The sequence below is a fragment of the Periplaneta americana genome, chromosome 13, assembly GCF_040183065.1.
Source record: "Periplaneta americana isolate PAMFEO1 chromosome 13, P.americana_PAMFEO1_priV1, whole genome shotgun sequence".
Taxonomy (NCBI): Eukaryota; Metazoa; Arthropoda; class Insecta; order Blattodea; family Blattidae; genus Periplaneta; species Periplaneta americana.
This window is the reverse complement of record NC_091129.1, coordinates 104,071,394-104,092,244: the sequence shown is the minus strand read 5'-3', so window position 1 is coordinate 104,092,244 and position 20,851 is coordinate 104,071,394. Positions and strand designations below refer to the sequence as shown.

At 35.7% G+C, this 20,851-nt stretch overlaps 1 protein-coding gene across 1 annotated transcript in view; it reads left to right on the top strand.

The window, feature by feature from the left end:
- lov (jim lovell) overlaps positions 1 to 20,851 on the top strand; it is a 437,315-nt gene that overhangs the window by 313,204 nt on the left and 103,260 nt on the right. The window lies entirely within an intron of this gene.

The window sequence follows — 20,851 nt, the reverse complement described above, 5'->3', positions numbered from 1 at the left end:
ATGCATTTCAATGTTACGCAATGAAGTAGGCCAAATCGCCGTGGAACAGAACTAGGGTTTTCTCTGAAATTTATATATAGGGATAGGCATTAAAGAAAAATGCACGAGTCAAAATTATGAAGCCCGGTCCCTCAGCTCGTTCACCTCTAAGCCCGAACCCGGAAAAATACTCGTCCCCGAAATGTATTGGAATTTAATAATTTGTCTCTAGATATCCCCGGATTTTTAGTATTAATTACTAATTTCTTTTAAAGTGTTAGGTGCAGCTTACAGCAGTAAAAGTTTGAAAATATTCAACAATTTTTTCCTCCATTACTGTATCTTGTACAATAATGAAAATTAATATGTGTAAAACACTGTCCTTCTGCTATATGTAAAAAATATTTTTACGATTAAAAATTATTTAAATTTTTTTTAAATTCAGTTCACTGTGCGGTGATGAAGCGTTTCCCACATAACTCAAAAACTATCCAACATTCTGTGATGAAATTTTGTGCCTGTATTTATGCATGTCATATCTCAATATGATTTTAAGATCACTTCTCTATCTTTGATAGATTGTCTGATAAAAAATAAATTCATTTTAAAAGATGGTCAAATATCAGTATTTTCTTCTAACACAAAATAAAAAAAAAATATTATTTATTAAGGAATGTAGTTGAAAGACCGTGATATTGTAAATATGAGTTTCAGGAATAAAATAAGAGAGAGAGAACTTGAAAAGTTAACAAGTTTATGGGTTACACGGGAAACGCTTCATCACTGCACAGTAAACTGCCATCATTTTGAATTTTGAAAAAAATATATATATATAATTTTTTTAAATCGTAAAAATACTTTTTTTTTTCATATAGCAGGACAGTGTTTTACACATACCAATTTCCATTATTGTACAAGATACAGTAATGAAGGAAAAAATGTTGAATATTTCCAAAAAATTTACTGATGTAAGTTGTACCTAACCTCTTAATGATCCTTGCACATTGCTGTGTATTAAATTTGTTTAAGCAACTTTGCCGCTTTTTCATGATGTCATAATCAAAACAAAAGGTTGAGGACGTAACTGCAGCGAGTCTTCCATATTATTATCAAGGGTTTAACTTCAGGAAAACATAAAGATTCTCCAACGTCAATTAAGCAACTTTTAGCATCTTTAGAAGAAGTGGTTCGTATTCTTAATAGAATTCTCAGTCTCTCTTGTGAATTTTATGAAAATACTGTAGAATATCCCAGTGTCAGGGTTAGTCATTCACAAGATAAGATATCTATAGAATGTATATTGCTGATATCTCCTCCAGAAAGGGAAAAATTTAAAGAGAGAGTTCGTTACTTTTCTTCAAGTGTACGAGGTGGATTTACCTAGATGAAGATAATTGAAGAAACGTCTTGCTTGGAGAAATACTGTATATGATTTCAAAGCAAATAGCAAAATGGAATGAAACAAATGATACCATTTGTTCAAAAGGGAGTGAATTTTTTTAACTTCCTCTGAAAAAAATACTCCCTTTGCAAAACTCCAGAAGTTGATCGAACTATCTCTGTGTCTTCCTGGAAGTAATGCTTCAGTGGAGAGGGTTTTTCCTTCAATGAACATGATGTAGACATCACAAAAATCCAGAATGAATTTAGAAACTGTTCGAGCCATGCTTGCAATCTTAACTAGAGTCGTGCACAACCGGTTACGGAAAATATAAATTATATTTTGCTATTGAACGCCTGGCGCTGTAGTCAGTATGCAAAACTCTTCCGTTTCGCGGAGTGTCACAAGTTCGGTTTAACGAATATTAGAGTTATTTCTCACTCTTTGTGGGTGGACAGCAAAGGCAAGACCATATTAAGTCATGCAGGAGTTCCAAGAGCCCTTGCAAGGACGCGATTATCACCGTGTAGGCCTACTATTTATTGATAATTCTTCTTCTCTCACTACAATCAATCACTCAATCAAGCATCTATTGATCCATCCATCCATGAATTCATTGATTCATTCATCCATGGATTCATTGATTCATTCATCCATGGATTCATTGATTTATTGACTGAATCAGTGAGTGGTTCATTCATTCGTTAATTGATTCATCCATTTATTCACTGAATCATTAATTAATTATTAATTCATCCAGATATTACAGTTGGTATTGGCAAGAGCAAACATATATTCTTAAAAATGATTTATTAATTAAATAATGCATCTGCTTAGAGTAATTAAAAAGCATTAACAACTACCGTTTTAGAGGTATGCATTTTGAGATTAACGTGTAAACGTTACAATAGAATGTATGCACTTATTTGCTCCTCTATTTAGTCAGTAATCTTAATTTATTCTATTCTTGCATTTCTTTACACACCAGATATCATATTTTTCTTTCCTTTCTTGTTACCGGTGTCCATTTGTTCATCTATGTACGTTATGAAGATAAGTGCAATAAAGTATGCAATCAATTGTAGACCTATATTAAGCAAATACATTTTTAAATGTCCTTCAATTGTTACTCCATTTGTGTACTCAGAAAATGTCAGTGTTCTGTCTAGCCTGAAAAACGTCAGGGACAGCCGGTTGAAATTCGAACATTCGGTCGGATGCTCTACCTTGACGAATGCTCTCTGAAAACCGGTTGTAAGACCTATTGTGCAGCTCTCTAATCTTAACCAGCTTCAATATGATCTTGTCAGGAATTTGCTGCAAAACTGGGGACCCAGAGAAGACCTGCTTAAAAAAATACTTTTCTGAAGAATACCGGTAGTTTGAGTAATAGGAATAGGTGAATGGATGTTTTTAGCGTGCAAATAGAAAGAGTATTTTATTTGTTTGAAGTGTGTAAAAGCAATACATGTGAATGGTAAACTCACAGAAGTGATAAAAGTAGTTTTTTTTATACATGTCAACAGTAGCGGCCGGTGATCGAAATCCTCGGTGAGGCCAGATGCAACTAGTTTAAGTGCCTCCGATAGGAAATGTTTATTCATGATATTAATTATTATTGTTATTATATTATTAATTATCATTATTACTGCATTATTATTATTATTATTATTATTATTATTATTATTATTATTATTATTATTATTATTATTATTATTGGTCTATTATTATTACTATTAATGAAAAATAATAATTTCACTCACCAAATAAGCTGTTATGCTGTGAGTTTCAGTGATTGTTTCAGTGTGATGAAGCAACCCATATTATGTGTTGAAAATCCCCTTTCTTTCTTTTCTTTTTATTTTTTTTTTCCTTGACAGCAAGATCAACAGAGAAGTTTATTTTGCACCACATTACACTTAACCATTTATGTTGCCCATACCAGGATGCAATAGAAACTCGCGTTTTAAGATTATCCGTCAGAAAAATTGTCAGCGATGTCGTAGGTATCTCGATAGACTCTTTCTTTATTTAAAACTTCTTTTCTTTCAAATTATTTATTCTTGAAAAAGGACACAGTAACAATGAATTAACTACACCAGCATTATTTCTCGCATTTGTTTCTGTTTATATTTTCCCGAAATACATAACAACATTGGCCCAGATTCACTACTGTACTACGAAGTACAAGAGCACAACAGCCATTCTTAAGTCATAAACTAAGACATAGGTAAGGGGAGAGAATAGTGTGGGTCTCTGCCTGCCAAAGAGCGGGAATGTTTGTTATTTATGGCCTATTTAGGAAGACAAGTCAGCATTGCTATTCCCACCCCAATCTATCTTTGAGGCCGGCCCATGGATGGGAGAAGAGAAACCTGACCAGGCCACGAGGCCAGACGAATTGTGCCTCAGCTAGAACGTTTTAAGCGCAAGCTCAAAGCCCGCGAAAATACAGGAAATGCAGAAACCAGACCCGGCACGAGCGATCCTGGCCTCAGGAACAAATTTTACTGCAAAACAGATCTGTATACATCACAAGCCAGACCCGGCACGAGCGATCCTGGCCTCAGGAGCAAATTTTACTGCAAAGCAGGGTATATACATCACAAAGTTTTCAAATGCTTCTACAACGATATATGCTTCATTCAAATAACTAATACATTAGGGTAAACTAGGGTATGTTGGACAGTCGGGCATGTTGGACACTCCGTACTTTAACGTGTTACCACGCCACTTGTGGGCACCACATTCTGCTAGAAGTCAATGACGGAAGTAGCCACGAGTGGGGCTACTTCCGTCATTGACTTCTAGCAGAATGTGGTGCCCACAAGTGGCGTGGTAACACGTTAAAGTACGGAGTGTCCAACATGCCCGACTGTCCAACAGACCCTAGTATACCCTATATAAAAACACAAAATTTGGTTTTAGTTAAGCCAAGTGACTGAGGCCCGGCCTCACTTGCCTCAGTCAATCAGCCCCACTGCATGTCGATATCTGTCCCCGGAAATTGTGAAAAAATCTGATAAGCTTACCTCAAACCGCTTACTGTCCAACACGGATCCACGTAAATAAACCCTGCGGGTGTGTCACCGACATAACCGATCCCGACCTTTTTCCTTCTGGATATTCTGACAGTACTGTGTTGCAGAAATGTCCCCAGCTTTCCTTCTTACTACAGAATTAGACGAGTAAGCAAGGGTAATCAATCAATGAGTGAAAAACAGCCGAAGAGGAAGGGAAGCTAAAGAAAAGCGTGTTATGCACACAGCGCAAATCACATGTAAAGTGTGACGTGGGGCAGGCAAACGGACAACTTTTATTCACCTGCCACGTATAGCGTCCTAACCCATGCATGTCCAATGCTGAATAACGAAAAAATAAACAAGCAAGAGGCGAAAGAGCTGAAAACACTGCAGTGTTCCGTGAGCTCGCGAGACGTCCGTCACAGCTCGGCAGGAGACGGGGAGGCTGCCCGCAGTACTGCCATGTTCGCGCCCCCGGTATTAACGCCAGCCCGCCCGCCAGACTTCTTTTGTTTCCACCAGCATTGATTCGACGATTACTTACCTACACAACTCATGAAATTACGAGAAGAATGCCAGCGCGAATTTCTCAGTTCTACCAAACAAACAGCTTGTTAATTTATAGTTATTTACATAGATTATTAGGCATAAAGGAAAATTGTTATATCTGCAACGGACGTCAACTTGTGTGGAACGGCACATTCACAAAAATCAACCATTTTTCAGATTTAATTTCTGGTTGGATTTCAGATCAGTCACATTGGTTTCTTTCTTTCTTTCTTTCTTTCTTTCTTTTATTTCTGTCTTTCTTTCTTTCTCTCTTTCTTTCTTTCCTCTTTGTTTGTTTGTTTCTTTTGTTCCATTTCCATTTTCCTTCATTCATTACTATTAAACTAATCACAAACTGTAAATTTAGCTACTTATTTTCTTTTAGATTTCATTTATAGCCGCTTTCACTGCGAGGTCATATCGCGACTGATTACTACGAATGGTGCATTATTGAAACATTTTCCTTTCCTTTTCTTTTCATTGCCATCTAGCGGCCAGGTCGCAAACACTTGTACTTCTTGCATTATGCCACCTACTGGTATATAGCCTGCGTTACATGTTAATAATAATAATAATAATAATAATAATAATAATAATAATAATAATAATAATAATAATAATAATAATACATTAAAACAGGATGTACTATTAAAACGATAACGAATAACTTTTTTGGGCAAGAGACAAGTAACAATTAACTGATATTATGTTCATAATTAACATGAGAATATCCCGTAAACATTGTTATTTACTGTTAAATATTATTTATCCATCTGCATGTGAGTAATGCCAACCTTGTATTACAGTAACTTTCTAAAGTTACGCATGTATTATGTACGCGTCTATTTAGAGTCCATGTTAAACCACAACGAATAAAATATATTTTAAAAATATATATTGCAACCCTCACCATGGATTATAGTAATCAGACTCTTCCAAATAGATTATGTAGGTATATTTGCGGACTCCCATCGTGTATAAAAATGGACTCGTTGACATTGTTGGGTTTATCGCGTGGCTAACGAGAAAGACAGGCTTCGGCACGAATCAGAGTCACGTGGTTATCATGGTCCAATCATGGCCATCTTGACAGTCACCTAATATAAATACATGTTCAAAGTTCTAAAAAACAAAGGAATTGCTATATTAAATTCCTGTTAAACGTGCATTTACATATAAACTTGTTTAATGTTGGCCATGTTGACTAAGAATGTGACGTCGCGCCGTAGCCTGTCTTTCTCGTTAGCCACGATTTATCGGATATGACGTAGGCCCTACTAAGATTTCCATGGCGCCAGAAATCGAATGACGTCAGTGTAATTTCCATTCCACCAAATCAATTCATTTTTTTTATTAATGTGTGACGAATATAGACGTTACACGTAAGAAACTGAAATAAAACCACTTTTACATAGCAATGGCTACAGTAGTAGCGGACTACTACTACTACTACTACTACTACTACTACTACTACTAATAGCAGTTACAGTAATACTGTAATAGTAATCGTAGCAGAAGTATCAGTAATGGTAGTAGTAGGAGTAGTAGTAGTGGTAGAAGTTTAATGACGCTCTGAATTGTAGAGGCTATTAATTCAGCGATGAAATGAAACGTGGGGCAAACTTCTTTTACGTGCCTTAAATACAGAGCAGGAGCCCACAGCTTGACTTCTTTCCCCGAGGAAGCCACGCTAAATATTTTATTTCCTTCGTCTGAACTTTAACCAGCGAACCCCGAATCGAAGGGCTAAAGGTGCGTACACACTTAGCGAACGAACAACGAACGAACGACAAACGAATGCATTCGTTGATTGAAATCGGTATGTGTGTACGTTGCAGCAAAGGCAAACCGATCGTTTGGTTTGCCTTCGAAAGTGAATCCGTCGCTTGTCGGTCGTTGTGGACGGGATTTGCCACTAGTTTGTAGTGCGTAGCAGAACGCAGCGCTTAGTTCAATTTCACAACAGGATGTCGAAACTGGAGTGGACGGAAGACGCTGTTATAAATCTTATTAATGCATATAGGGAGCAGGAAACTTTATGGCAGTAGTGTCAGAGTTGTAAGCTCCAAAACCGGTTGTGGAGCTAGAGTCGGAGCGTGAACTTGTTTATGTCTGTGGAAACACTGGAGCACGCAACGAGTCTAGTGGAGCGCTCCGCTCCGTTTAGTCTCTGTCTGACAACGCTGCTTTATGGAATCTCAAGCATCCTACTTACCACAATAAAGTAAGAAAACATGATGTTTGGGAACCTATTGGAAAGATGTTCAGCTGCAAGAGAGGCGAGTCAAACACGTGCAAAATTTGAAAATTATTTTTGTTTATTTATTTTCAGTGGATACATGTTTGTTGTTTATTGTAGGGAGCAGAAGTCAAAATTAAATCGAGTCCCTACTGACATCATTCACTGTCTTTCTTGGAAATTTTGGACCCTATTTTGCACAGTAATATTTCGAAGTCTGTTTCTGAAATGCGACAGAAGTTGTGAAACTGTCCCGATTCCATTCGACGTAAATCATGAAGCAAGTCAGTGCCTCTATATTGATTGCGACTTTCGTAGAGTGGCGACTTTCGGTTTTTAACGTTATTTTTGTTAAACTGCCTACAATAACAACGGCTGCACTTGCTATAATTATATTTTCGTCTGCCTTTATTCCGGATAATCAGCGAACGTGAATGTTTTCTGACCATTTGCTGATGATTTGTACGTTGCTCCAAACAGCGAACGAACAACGAAGTTTCGCTTCATCATTCGTTCGTTGTTCGTTCGCTAAGTGTGTACGCACCTTAACATGATAAGCACCAAAATTGACCAACAGCTGTTTAAGTGATGTTCAGACAGGGCTGTAGGCAAAATTTACTCATCAGTTTTCTCCCGGTTCCAAATATAGAGACACCATAGTGGGATTACATGAGTAAAGTTAAGTAATATCATGTGGGTTGGCGCAACCTCCACTAAGGACGTTTTATAGACTGGAGGCACGAAATGTTATAGGATGACAAACTAAAATCTTCAATGTGCCGTTGTGATGTGGCTGCAGGTAGTAATAAGTTTGCGAAACTTCTTGTAGGCTAACTTAATTTATGTTTTTACATTGTAGCGAGCATAGAAATTCATAATTTCTTGTTTACTCATACTGTAACTGATGCGCAACAAATTAATTTTCTTTAGAAGATCTCCGTATCGAATCTCAGACTGGAATATTTACTTATGTTACTCGAAGACGCATCAGAACATCGGTAGAGCATCTCACTGCATCTTGAAATATACAGCATTTAACTTTCAGGCAGTCCAATACGAGCGGGAGTAAGGGTCAATCCAGTTTTGTCTTGAATTCATATATTCTTTTTAAATTAGATTGACCATCATGTCTTCATCAACTACCTCAGTGATCATACTCGGCTATCTGTAATCAGAGCGATGGGTATAGGCTCCACTTTGGGGAACTGCTGTCTCGTCCTGCAGGCTACTGTTCAATGACTGAATCACAACCAGTGGCGGTGCTTCAATAAGAGATCAAGAGCATGTGAACACCTTGTTTCCATTAATGCACGACTAGTTTTATTATTTAATACCGTATTGAAGTAGTGGGGATGTATAATATCAGAATCGAGTATTTTAAACTTCCCGCATCTTGCATAAACTTCTTATGTAAACTTGGCAACATCCGTTCGCGTACAAGCCGTGCTCTTTTCAAGAAGGTTACAGGAATTTCACGCATGCGCGGGAGAAAATTGTCTTTCGCTGGCCGCTTATAACTCGTCAAGAGCACAAAGCGTTAAGTGAACAGTGAATCTATCCTACAGATGTCAGGTGCATCGATGCCTATCGTTCACGTGCTATATATCGAGGAGGAAATTTAATAGTTTGTATTTTAGCCTGTAGTTGTCAGCATCTCACTGTCAGAACGTTTACTTTATGTGGATGTGTGTACAGTGCAGCTACGAGAGTGTAGTTTGTGAATTACTTTCCTACAGTGTCAGCATAATAGCTTAGTTTGGCTTTCAAACACGTGCTGGCAGAATGTGATGGTGGTATGAATTTAAATATCTGTATGGTGGTGTATATTATTTAAGAATAATATTTACTGGCATGTATTTATAGTAATCAATCTCTGCGAATGGGATTACAGTACTGGTATAGGCTACAATGCATCAGTGTGTTGTGAACCAAAATACATTACTGAACACACGCTTTTGTAAATAACGGCTCGTGGTATATAGACTATTAATTTTTAACAAACGTAAACAATTAACTCTGTTCAAGCAATTTTGAACAGTAAAGAACTGGATAAACTGGCTTACGAGGAAAAATTGGAAATAAAAAGGCCGGGTTTCATTATTATTATTATTATTATTATTATTATTATTATTATTATTATTATTATTATTATTATTATTACATGTTGTTTTGAATTTATATACAGTACAGTTTTTTCGGTAGTGAAACATTAGAATCATGACATTTCATATTAGGCTAAACGTACGATTTCAAACTCTCTTCGATTTTGGAACACAAAATTGTGAACACACATAATATTTTATCACGAGCCGCCATTGATCACAAATGATGTGAAAGCCGACTCCGCAGAACTGATTGTAAACAGAAGAAACACGATATCAGGGGACTGCAAAAGTCGCCCTCAGCCCATTTTGTTTGCGTACCGCGTAGCGGGAGATTTTAAATCGAATCGATCTTCAAATTTATTTTGCATCGAAACGAAACATTTTCGGACAAGGGTTCCTAATCAAAACTTCATCTACATAGTCCCCTCTACAACCTCAAGAAGTTTGTAATAGGAATTCTGAAACACCCTGTATAGGCGGAACAGTCCGCTATGGCCAACACAAGGAGTTAATATTCACAAAAGCAATTTTATAGAATGGCGAATAAAATAGTTTTGCAAGTAATATTTGAACAATATTTAAAGGGAGACGTAAGTCAAAATCCAAGATTTCAGATAATCATTAATATCATCTAATGTCTTACACCTAGAATTACGAAACGTTGTATCAAAATTTGTGATCGTTTGCTAATGATCTGTGATTTTTTTTTCAGATATTTTATGCACCCAGTTTTCAATTTCTTAATTGTAAAATATCATGTATTACTATGCGTGTACCTTTTCTATGGAAACTAGTTAATAACAGAATACAAATATAACATATTATGCAGAGGCTTTTCAATATTGCTCCCTTTTTATTTTTTTATAACATTTTTAATTGTTACAAAATTGATTACAAATCAGTCCTCCTTGTAATATAAAAAATAATGAAGCAGAGTATATTTCACAAGATAAAGTGAATCTACTCAATAAAAGTTAGCATGCAAATTTTTAACAAATTATTTAAAGATTTTCCCGAGTAAGCACCGGTATGGAAAATTTTAAGTTACGAGAAAATGCGGTCAAAGTTAAACATTGTTTTCATTTTCTTATGCTGCTTATAATACATCTTTAAATTTTCCGTATCCATACTCAGGGCCGAATTTGGCCCTCAAATTTTGAGAGTAGGTTCTTGAAACTATGTAGGCCTACTATTAATGACACAATAAAATGTTTTTGTGATTCTTGACCATTTTGACCGACATCCTCACTTAATATGATCATATTACCCCATCCCTGGACACAGTAGGTTGGCTTAAACTAGAGAAGAAAAGAAATTTACATTCACTTCTCCTTCTCTTCGAAATCTTGAACTCCTCTATTCCTTCGTACCTGTCGTCTCGCTTCCCTTACCTTTCTTCCCACCACAATCTGAACACACGCTCTCGCCATGAAACAATACTAACAATACCATCCCATCGCACCTCCTCATACTCATCCTCTTTCACAATAGCCCTGCCAAGATTCTGGAATTCTTTACCTGCTAGCATCAGGGACTGTCGAAATAAAACTGAATTCAAACGCAAACTTACTAGGCACTTGGTCAGTAATTAAAACTCGTTCAGACATGGTTTCTTGTAAATAGTTCTCTTAATCTACCACAAAATATTTCAATATATGGTAATTTCATCACTATAGAATTTTGTTATTCTAGGTTTAATTTGTAATTCAGTAAATACAAAAATATTCTTTGTTCTTAACTCCTATGATAAATTGTCTAGCTTTTATTAATCAGGTAATCTTGTCGTACTTCAATTTTTATTGTAATTATAATTGTAAATTTAATATTAACTGTAATTTTATTCTTCATATTATAGTTGTAATCCCCTGGTAGAGGGATAGAGAAGGCCTGACGGCCTTATCTCTATCAGGTTAAATAAATAAATAAATAAATAAATACTAATTGGTTCTGCGTCATAACCCCACGTTTTATGCCATATTTTCGTAACTCAGGGCATAAGTGCATATTTCTAGAGCTTTTAAGTAATAGAAATCCGAGCCCTAGCCATGAAAATATCTCACCTTTATAAGAAAACGGTTCAGTCTATACTCAAGCCGGTACAAGAACGCCATTTACTTGACTATCCCGTTAAAGGTTTCGTTTACATTGTGTAGCAATTCCCTTATCGTCGCTTATTTGTGGTGTGGGAACACGTGCTTCAACCACCCCGTTGAATGTACTGCAGTCCGTCTCTTGAGGATATCAATTTTGCTTAAGTGGAGGCTATCGACATCAACGCTGGTGTGACAGCGACACACCATGTTTCGATGACAATGTCTGTAGCCGCCGTGTCCAACATAATCATTATTTGTGCAAAGCAAAACATAGTGGACCTACAATGAACTTACAACACTCCCTAAATTTGATTTTAGCCAATGCACATGCGCTGCTTTGAATAATATGACTTCCTAATTCATTTTTCACAGTCGAAAGATTTTCCAGGCAATAGGCCTATGTACGCAAAGTGAATCAGAACCTCTGCAACAACCTCTGAGGACGATAAACCTCCCAATGAGGATCATATTTCGTGAAGCAACCGTGTTCTCTGAAGCTTCTATTGGGAGCTAAGCGACATCGAAGAAAAGCCAAGTTTTGATGATTATTTACAGTTATGAAATTAGTTATTCATTTATATCTTCAAGTACCCTTGCGGACAGGTTACAGAAGATGTTCAAAGTGTCTTCCCTAAACCTGACTACTTTCATTACACAGTCGTAGTAGCGACTATCAAACTCTGTCGAATATTTCAGGTCTCTCACCAGCAAAAGTTTATCGTAAACATCTGGGCTGAAATTGTCGGTGATCATCCGCTAGACCTTTGTTTTGCCTCCATGGATAGGTAGGGGGGAATCTGATACGTGACTCGACTTAAGTAGGGAGGTATACCACTGGCCTGCAAAAATTTAGCGAAATTCATTTTTTTTTATATCTCAGCTACTACTACTTATTATTTTACTAATACTTATTCAGAAAAGAATAATTAAAATATACCTTAATACACCAATTGATTATTCATCCGAGCTTTTGTTCACTGACTTTAATGTTTTGAAAATTAAACAAATTTATTATATTACCTTATTAAACTTCATACATAAAAATCGCAATAAATTCAAATTTTATCAACATAAATATGGAACTAAAAGATCCAATTTTATACGACTAGAGGAACCAAAGTCTTTCACAAGCACAGCTCTTAGCCATGGTACCTACTTTGATCCAAGGTTATATAATAAAACAATTAAAAACGCCCAAATTTGGAAAATTTTAGTGTCAGAATTTTCGAAAATAGCGTTAGGAATTTAATTTTTAAAGCCTATATATTGATTTAATATGTATATGTATTTGTATGAGTTAAATTGTTAAAATTGAAATTGTATTTTTAAAGTTAATTTATTCCTATAATTTTTTTCCTTGACCCACTTTGTGTCAAATAATTATCTTTGTTTGTGTTAAGTATGTGTTTAGATAACTCCCTGGCCACGAGTTTTTACTCCTTTAGGGAAGAATTAAGACTGTATTTTTGTGCATGTTATTTTACTAACAATAAACAATGAACTATAAAAGCTAAATATACAAAACTTTTCATCCTTAAAATACATACATTACACTATATAAAAATATTCAGATTATTAAAATAGCTAATAAATTACCTGTAAAAATAACATCAAATTTGTCTAATTTTTTTTACAACCGTAAAGCTTTCACATAATAAAATGTACAATTAATGAAATATTTGCATTGATTCTTTTCCTGAAATATTTGCATGATTCTTTTACTGAAATGCTCTAAAGACTACATCAACAACATAGTCTAGGATCTTTTATCTATTTCTTCAAGAAATATGTTTTTCTCAATCGTTATCTTCAATATTAAATTTTCCAAAATTTGTTACAAAAATATTTCCTAAAGGGACAAAAGATCGATCATTTTTTGAGTCTATGACTGTACATTTTGTGGCTCGACAATTAAAAGCACAGCAACACAGCGCCTTCAAACACGTAGAAGACTATCCAAATTATTAATTGAAGGGTTCAGAGTCATGGCGGGCCAAGCGCCATTTATTAAAAACGCAGAAAGCAATGGTTAAAGTTAAGTAAATACCACAATTTAATGAAGATTGACATTTCATTTAATTTTAATGTGCATACTTTATCTTACTTGTTATATGTTTCGTTAAATTATGGTAATAACTTAATTTTAACTCTTGTTTTCTCCGTTTTTAATAAATGGCGCTTGGCGCACTATGGCTCTGAACCCTTCAATTCACTTCCATTAAAGTAATTTATTCCGCCGTATAGAAAATCGTGTAAAAATTAATTTTTATACGCGACATATATTCCATTACGTGTAATTTACTTAAGTTATGTATCGTGTAATTTACGCAGCTAACCCTGATAGTGAGTCACGCAGACTTTGCAACCATAATTACTTTAGATCATTAATATTTAAGTCGAATCTTTTAAAAACTGACATACTAAATTTAGTAATTATGTCACGAACACGAAATAGAAGACCAATAACTTCCCAGCTGTCAATATCATAATTTTCCTTCATGTAATTACATCAAGATTCGTAGTGCTGTTTCTTCTCAATATCTACATCGTTTATTTGGTTTTCAGATCTTTCGAACTGTACAGTTGGATGAATTATGTAATCTTTGTTCTTCGTTCTTTACTCTCTAAATTATAATAATATGAACTTGTGCTCGAAGTACATATAATATAACTTCTTCGTAGACCTCATATTTCTTGAAAGAAACAGCAATGGAGCTTCATACTCTGTGATGTCATTCCATATTGCATTACACTTTACCCTCTGTAATGAAATTATACCACGGTCTAGTATATACAGTCACGAAGCTTGAGTTGTGAGGGTGCTAGGAACAATAGACTGTGCCGGTACTATTTCGCATTGTCTGTAATGAGGCGATATTAGCGATCCTAGTGGTTAGCAACTATCTATGGATGCATATTTACTACGTATTGAGCTTCATGACTATGTATACTAGACTGTGATTATACTATTATCATTTCTACTGTGTGTCGTATCTCCAGTGTGTCAAGTCAATGTTCCAACAATAATTACATACAGCTCTTAAAAATGCATCTACTTACATGATCTCCTTCACCAGTCTTCTGCCTCTTGATTACTAAATGCAGACTTCTATGTAGACCTCAAGCCCTTTTATGTTGCAGACATAAGAAGCAATCCCTGCAACAAGCAAATGCATGTTTACACTCAAGTTTTCAGCCCCACAACCATCAACGCCGAAGAACGATACGCTATCATCCTGCAAGCGGACGGCTTCATAGTGACTTTCCCCCATCGGACTCCTTGCGCGTATCTTATTTCCCCGTCCTAATGATATAACCAACCCTTCGTAATCTCCTTCAGTTAATTATTATAACAATGCCTTACCTAAAAGCTGGTCGGCTTCATTCATTGCTAGCCCTTCCCGGCGGACCAACATTTGGGAACGTAACACTCAGTTCCTCCGAATAATGGAGATAGGCCTATATTATATAATAATGATATTTCCATTATACAGTCTGATCCGTTTGGATATGGATAACATTAATTTATTATAAAGCTATTATGATAGTAGGAAAAATTTCTTGCTGGTTATATTATGTATGTATTTATTTACACTGCAAGTGGGCAAGCACCCGGTGGCAGTGGTATACACAATATAAACAATACACAATAAAATTACAATACACAATACAATTATATACACAATACAATAAGAATGCACAGTACAATTTAACACAATAATTACAATTATTAATAATACATAAAATAACCTAATTAATAAGTGAGCCTAATTTTACAATACAACCTACATATGTATAGGCCCACATAAGTTTCACATTGGTACTGATAATAGTATTTCATTTTACTCTCATTTCACTCACTGTAGTGCCACCATGACGCATTTCACTGACACTCTATAACACATTTCACTGACACTATAGAACACATTTCACTGAGACTATAGAACACATTTAATTTACACTATAAATTATCACTGATCGGAACTATTCACTGCACTGTAAAACCATAACTTCACTGACTCACCACGCTTCACTGTTACAACACCTCAAATAAGACAAATACTTACACCCTTATGCATACTTATAAACAGAACTACATTTAAGCTAAACATTTCTAGTCTAAGACCCTCTTACACGCTATTTTTAAATAACTTACAATTCAAACCAAGGGAGTAACTCGTCAGGCTAAATAAATACATGTCACCTTAAAAAATTAAATGTTAAATGTCACCTTAATTTTAATTTACACTTTATACACAACTTTTTAAGTTATTCTTGAATCTCCTTAAAGACCGCTGCAGGTAGGTCATTCCAATCATTTATAGTTTTATTTAAAAATGAGAATTTACCTACATCCGTTTTCTGTTTATTACATTTGATTTTAAAATCATGATCGTTCCTACCATAGTATGTTGGCTTTTCTAACCGAGCCGTTATGTTTATCCATGCTTTCTGACCTAGATGTGCTCTATATATGATTAAAAGATGGGAGTCTCTATATATGACAGTCAACAATGTATAATGGCGAGTAATTATGAATCCTCAAAAATCAAATTTAGTCAGATTTACTTATAAGAGAAACGCCGTAAATTATCCAGTAACATTATGTGGTTCAGTAGTACCAATGGCTCAATCTGTCAGATATCTTGGATTAATCTTAGATAGCAAACTTACTTGGCATAACCACATATTATCAGCTATTGTTAAAAGAATTAGACTCAAAATCTACCTGCTGAAACACATTATTCAAGACTAATCTCCATTGCCTCTACACTACAAGAGACTTACCTATATTTCAACTATGCACCCTGTGTGGCAATATGGATGTTCAATTTGGGGATCTGCTTCTGCATCACAAATAAGAAGAATACAGGTCATGCAAATTCGCTATTTGAGGCTGTAGATAGGTCGAAGAAGTCCAGGACGGTCTGTTCGAGGATGGATCGAGCAACTTTAGTCTGGAGCAGGAACAGATCATTAATGGTCTAAACCAGGGTTTAAGTCACAGTCGCGTATGTCGCATTTTGCTACTCGACTACTAAAAATGCAACAAACGTTGAATGTAAACGTGCAAAAATGCGACAACCACATTGGACTTCAGAAACAAAGATGGTAATGGAGAAAATGAAATTAGAGATGTATTTGAACTAATCTGAATTCAAATGAAATGCTAATGGCCTGGGCAATGTTCAAAAGAATACTGAGTAATAGATGTTCAAGAATTGATTTCAAAGATTTGGTGCAATTAATGTAAGTTAAGTGAACAATTTCTTTTAATTGATTTATATAATTCCATCGCATACTGTAAATTGTGAGCGAGGATTTAGTTGCATGAATCTTGTAAAAACAGCCTTTCAGTAAACAGCTAACAATAAATCTTGAAGGGCCTACTACTAAAGAATTTCAATGTTTAGAGTGCCCATAAAATAACATATTTTAATGTGATGTAATTTCAGTAGTAATTGATTCTAAATATATCTACGTCTAATGATTTACTTACATAAGTATATCTAGAGTGTGGTAAAATGGATTGAAAGTAATAAAACTCCAACAAACAAATCACATTTTGTTTCTTCATACTTCATTAATTTTAACTTTCTGCACAATTAATTATAATATTGCACAAGCATTTCGCAATTTGCACAAATATAATTTTTCATTTGTGTATTTTTGCGGCAATTATTTATTTTCTAGCTTGAACCCTGGTCTTAACCCTGTTGTATAATGATGATGATGATGATGATTTTTTTTATTTTATTGGGTTATTTTACAACGCTGTATCAACATCTAGGTTATTTAGCGTCTGAATGATATGAAGGTGATAATGCCGGTGAAATGAGTCCGGGGTCCAACACCGAAAGTTACCCAGCATTTGCTCGTATTGGGTTGATTGAAAACCCCGGAAAAAACCTCAACCAGATAACTTGCCCCGACCGGGATTCGAACCCGGACCACCTGGTTTCGCGGCCAGACACGCTGACCGTTACTCTACAGGTGTGGACATGATGATGATGATGATGATGATGATGATGATGATGATGATGATGATGACGACGACGACGACGATTCCGATGTTCAGCATTAAATTGACGTTTTCTAGTCAGTTCAGGCGTACACCTCAACGTACTGCGCTTCATATTGAACTCAAGGTGCCCCAGAATTCTTACATTTCAATAAAATTTCGAAACGAAAGGGAACGTAATTATTAAAACATTCAAACTCGTCAGACTGTAAACATTAACTGGTCGGCATGACAGTTTTAAGCCATTTTCAGCCATGTGATTGACTGAAATGATCATGTCCGCTTTTGAAACAAACTGTGAAATTCAAATTTAAATTATGGTTTATTTAACGACCCTCACAACTGCAGAGGTTATATCAGCGTCGCCAGTGTGCCGGAATTTTGTCCCGCAGGAGTTCTTTTACATGCCAGTAAATCTACTGACATGAGCCTGTCGCATTTAAACACACTTAAATGTCATCGACCTGGGCCGGGATCGAACTCGCAACCTCGAGCACCAAACTTTGAATGGAGGTGTCCGATTATGAAAGTAACAGACAACTTACTTCTTTTTTAACGTTCGCAAAAGCATGTATTTTTTTTTCTGAAATAAACGGATCACAGATTTGGAAAGAGCGCGAAAAGTACTACAAGAACTAATCCTTAATTAAATTTCGATGAAAATGACGTATGTCCGTCTTTAATATCAGGCTCCTCATATATTTAATATTTATAAGCATTTCTCGGTTTTGTATGATTTCTTTTTTAAATATATACACGGAAAACATACCTCCATAAAAGCTAAATATAACTGATATCCTAGGAACATGAGCACATTAATTGCAGACAAATATAAAGTCATGTAAATCTTCCTGCACACAAACAGTAGCTCTATTCTACAGTTCTTTTGTTCTTTAGGAAGTACAGGAGGTAAGCTGAAAGTCAAGTAGACATAACAAGTGATTATTATCCAGCAATAAAATGACAATACTCTCAGTAACATTTACTGTGCATGAGAAACGCGTATAGAATTTTACACTTCAACATACACTTCCTACCTTCCCCCATTTTTCTTTCTTAGAATAAGATATGTTCACGTACAAACACTGAACATTATAATTATTTTTGGGGCTCTTTCATTTATATTCCAAGCGTTCTGGGTAGTGGTCCAGTTGATGACATTTTCTAAGTGAACAAAAACAAACAATTCCCGCATTTATCCTCCTCTTAATTGCTTCACCAACCTCATTTTTGTTGCTTTATGTTGTTCCCAGTTATGATAAATACATAGAGCGAGACTGCTTTGTTCTCATCTTCCTTGAATCACACCTATCACTATTATCCTAACATCTACCATTGTCTCCATAAGTCTTGGAGGAATGGAGTGGGAGGAGACACAAGGGGGAACAGAGATAAGCGGAGACTTAATGCAAATGAAAGAAAAGGTTTTTCATAACATTAAATCACCTCCAGTTAAAGAAAACTCACTTCAGTCAGCATAGTCTATAAACGTGTACCATTAAATTAAAAATGAAACGACCGGTTGTATTTATAAATCAAATGACATTTTGCATGCATTTATCTTACTTACAACAGAACTTTTACGGACTCATGTCGAAAAGTTCCTTCAAACTGTGCATACTGTTAGAACTCCACGCGGTGTGAAAGATTACAGAAGAATCACAACAAAAATCAAGTATCACAGAAAGAAAGGTTAAAGTGTCTTAAAAGCCTATGGACACAACCGAAAGTTGAAGAAGTTACAAATATAGGTGAAGGTTGAGTGGAGCGGAGAAAAATTCTCTGCGGCACTGGGACTCGAACCCGGGTTTTCAGCTCTACGTGCTGACGCTTTATCCACTAAGCAACACAGGATTCTAGCTCCGATGTCGGATTGAATCTCCTCAGTTTAAGTTACACCTCTTAGTTTCCCTTTAGTGGCCAACTCTCATGCACTGTGTCACAGATGTGTGACAGTGGCACAATGTCCAACACACTATGTGCAGAGGTGCGCTCTACCCATCCTTCATCATATGGTAATGCAGAATTCCTGCACGGAAATACCATATGTACTTCGGTACATCACAATAATATGATATGCGTAAATAATCACTTAGTGATCTAAGACGGCGCTGATTCCATAGGATCCCGGCCACTTAGTCACTCGTAATGAGTGCACCTCTGCACATAGTGTGTTGGACATTGTGCCACTGTCACACAGTGCATGAGGGTTGGCCACTAAAGTGAAACTAAGAGGTGAAACTTAAACTGAGAGGATTCAATCCGGCATCGGTACTGGAATCCGATGTGGCTTAGTGGATAAAGTGTCAGCACGTAAAACTGAAAATCCGGGTTCGAGTCCCGGTGCCGAAGAGAAATTTTCTCCGCTTCACCCATCCTTCATCACATGGTAATGTAGAATTTCTGCACGGAAATATCATACGTACTTCGGTACATCACAATAACGCAAATATAGAAATATCAGAAGATTTTAAGTACCGATCCAATAACAATGAACGAATTACAAGAAAATTTAGAAAGCTTCAAGAATAAAAGAAATCACCAGGAATTCATAATATTAACATACAACTCCTAAAATTATTAAACAAATTGTTAAATTATATAAACATCTTTTGTACATATGGTTGTGTTTCAGAGGAATGGAATAAAGTCAAAATGATTATCGTTTTTTTTTTTTTAGGATTAAAGATATTTGTAATAATTTTAGCGGTATTAGTTTCTTACGTGTTCTTATAAAATATGTGACAAAATAATTACAGACAGAATTAGGAAAATAGCAGAGATACTAGTATTAAACGAACAACATGGATTTCGTTAAGGAAGACCTAATATAGGTTGTAAATTTTAATACAATAGTTGAGATAAAAAGGAAGGAATTTAATATGGAAACCCACTAATTGTACGTAGACTATGAAAAAGCTCTTGACAGAATGATGAGATCGAAGTCATGGGAAACATTGAAGTTTAAAGCATTAGCTAGTAAGAGCAATTCGAAACTTTATCGAAATACTAAAATACGAGTACCGATAAGTAAAGAAAATTGTTTAATAAAGAAATTGCGGAAACGAATAGTGTTGCAATAGAAAAATGGTTTAATGTTTAGAGGGAAACTATAATTCATTAAAATTGTAGAGGTTTACATGGATCGCCCTGTAGTATGCTCAGTCGACAAACATGGTCAGCAAAACAGTCGTAGCCTCTTGGCATGAGAGATTGCGCAACGGCTTCTCTTAGGGGCCATTCTGCTAGAGCAGATTTCAAATCGCCTTTTCAATGTTTGTCCTTAATTTCTTCTTGCAGTGTGTTTTTCTGGGTATAGCCTAGTTCATACATGATTTTGATATAGGCCTAAGATGTATATGCAGAGACCCGAAGTATAATATAATATACATGCATTTGTGCCCTAACTGTAACCTGCAACATTTTTTCAGCATTTTTCCTCACGTCAGTGACTTTTTTT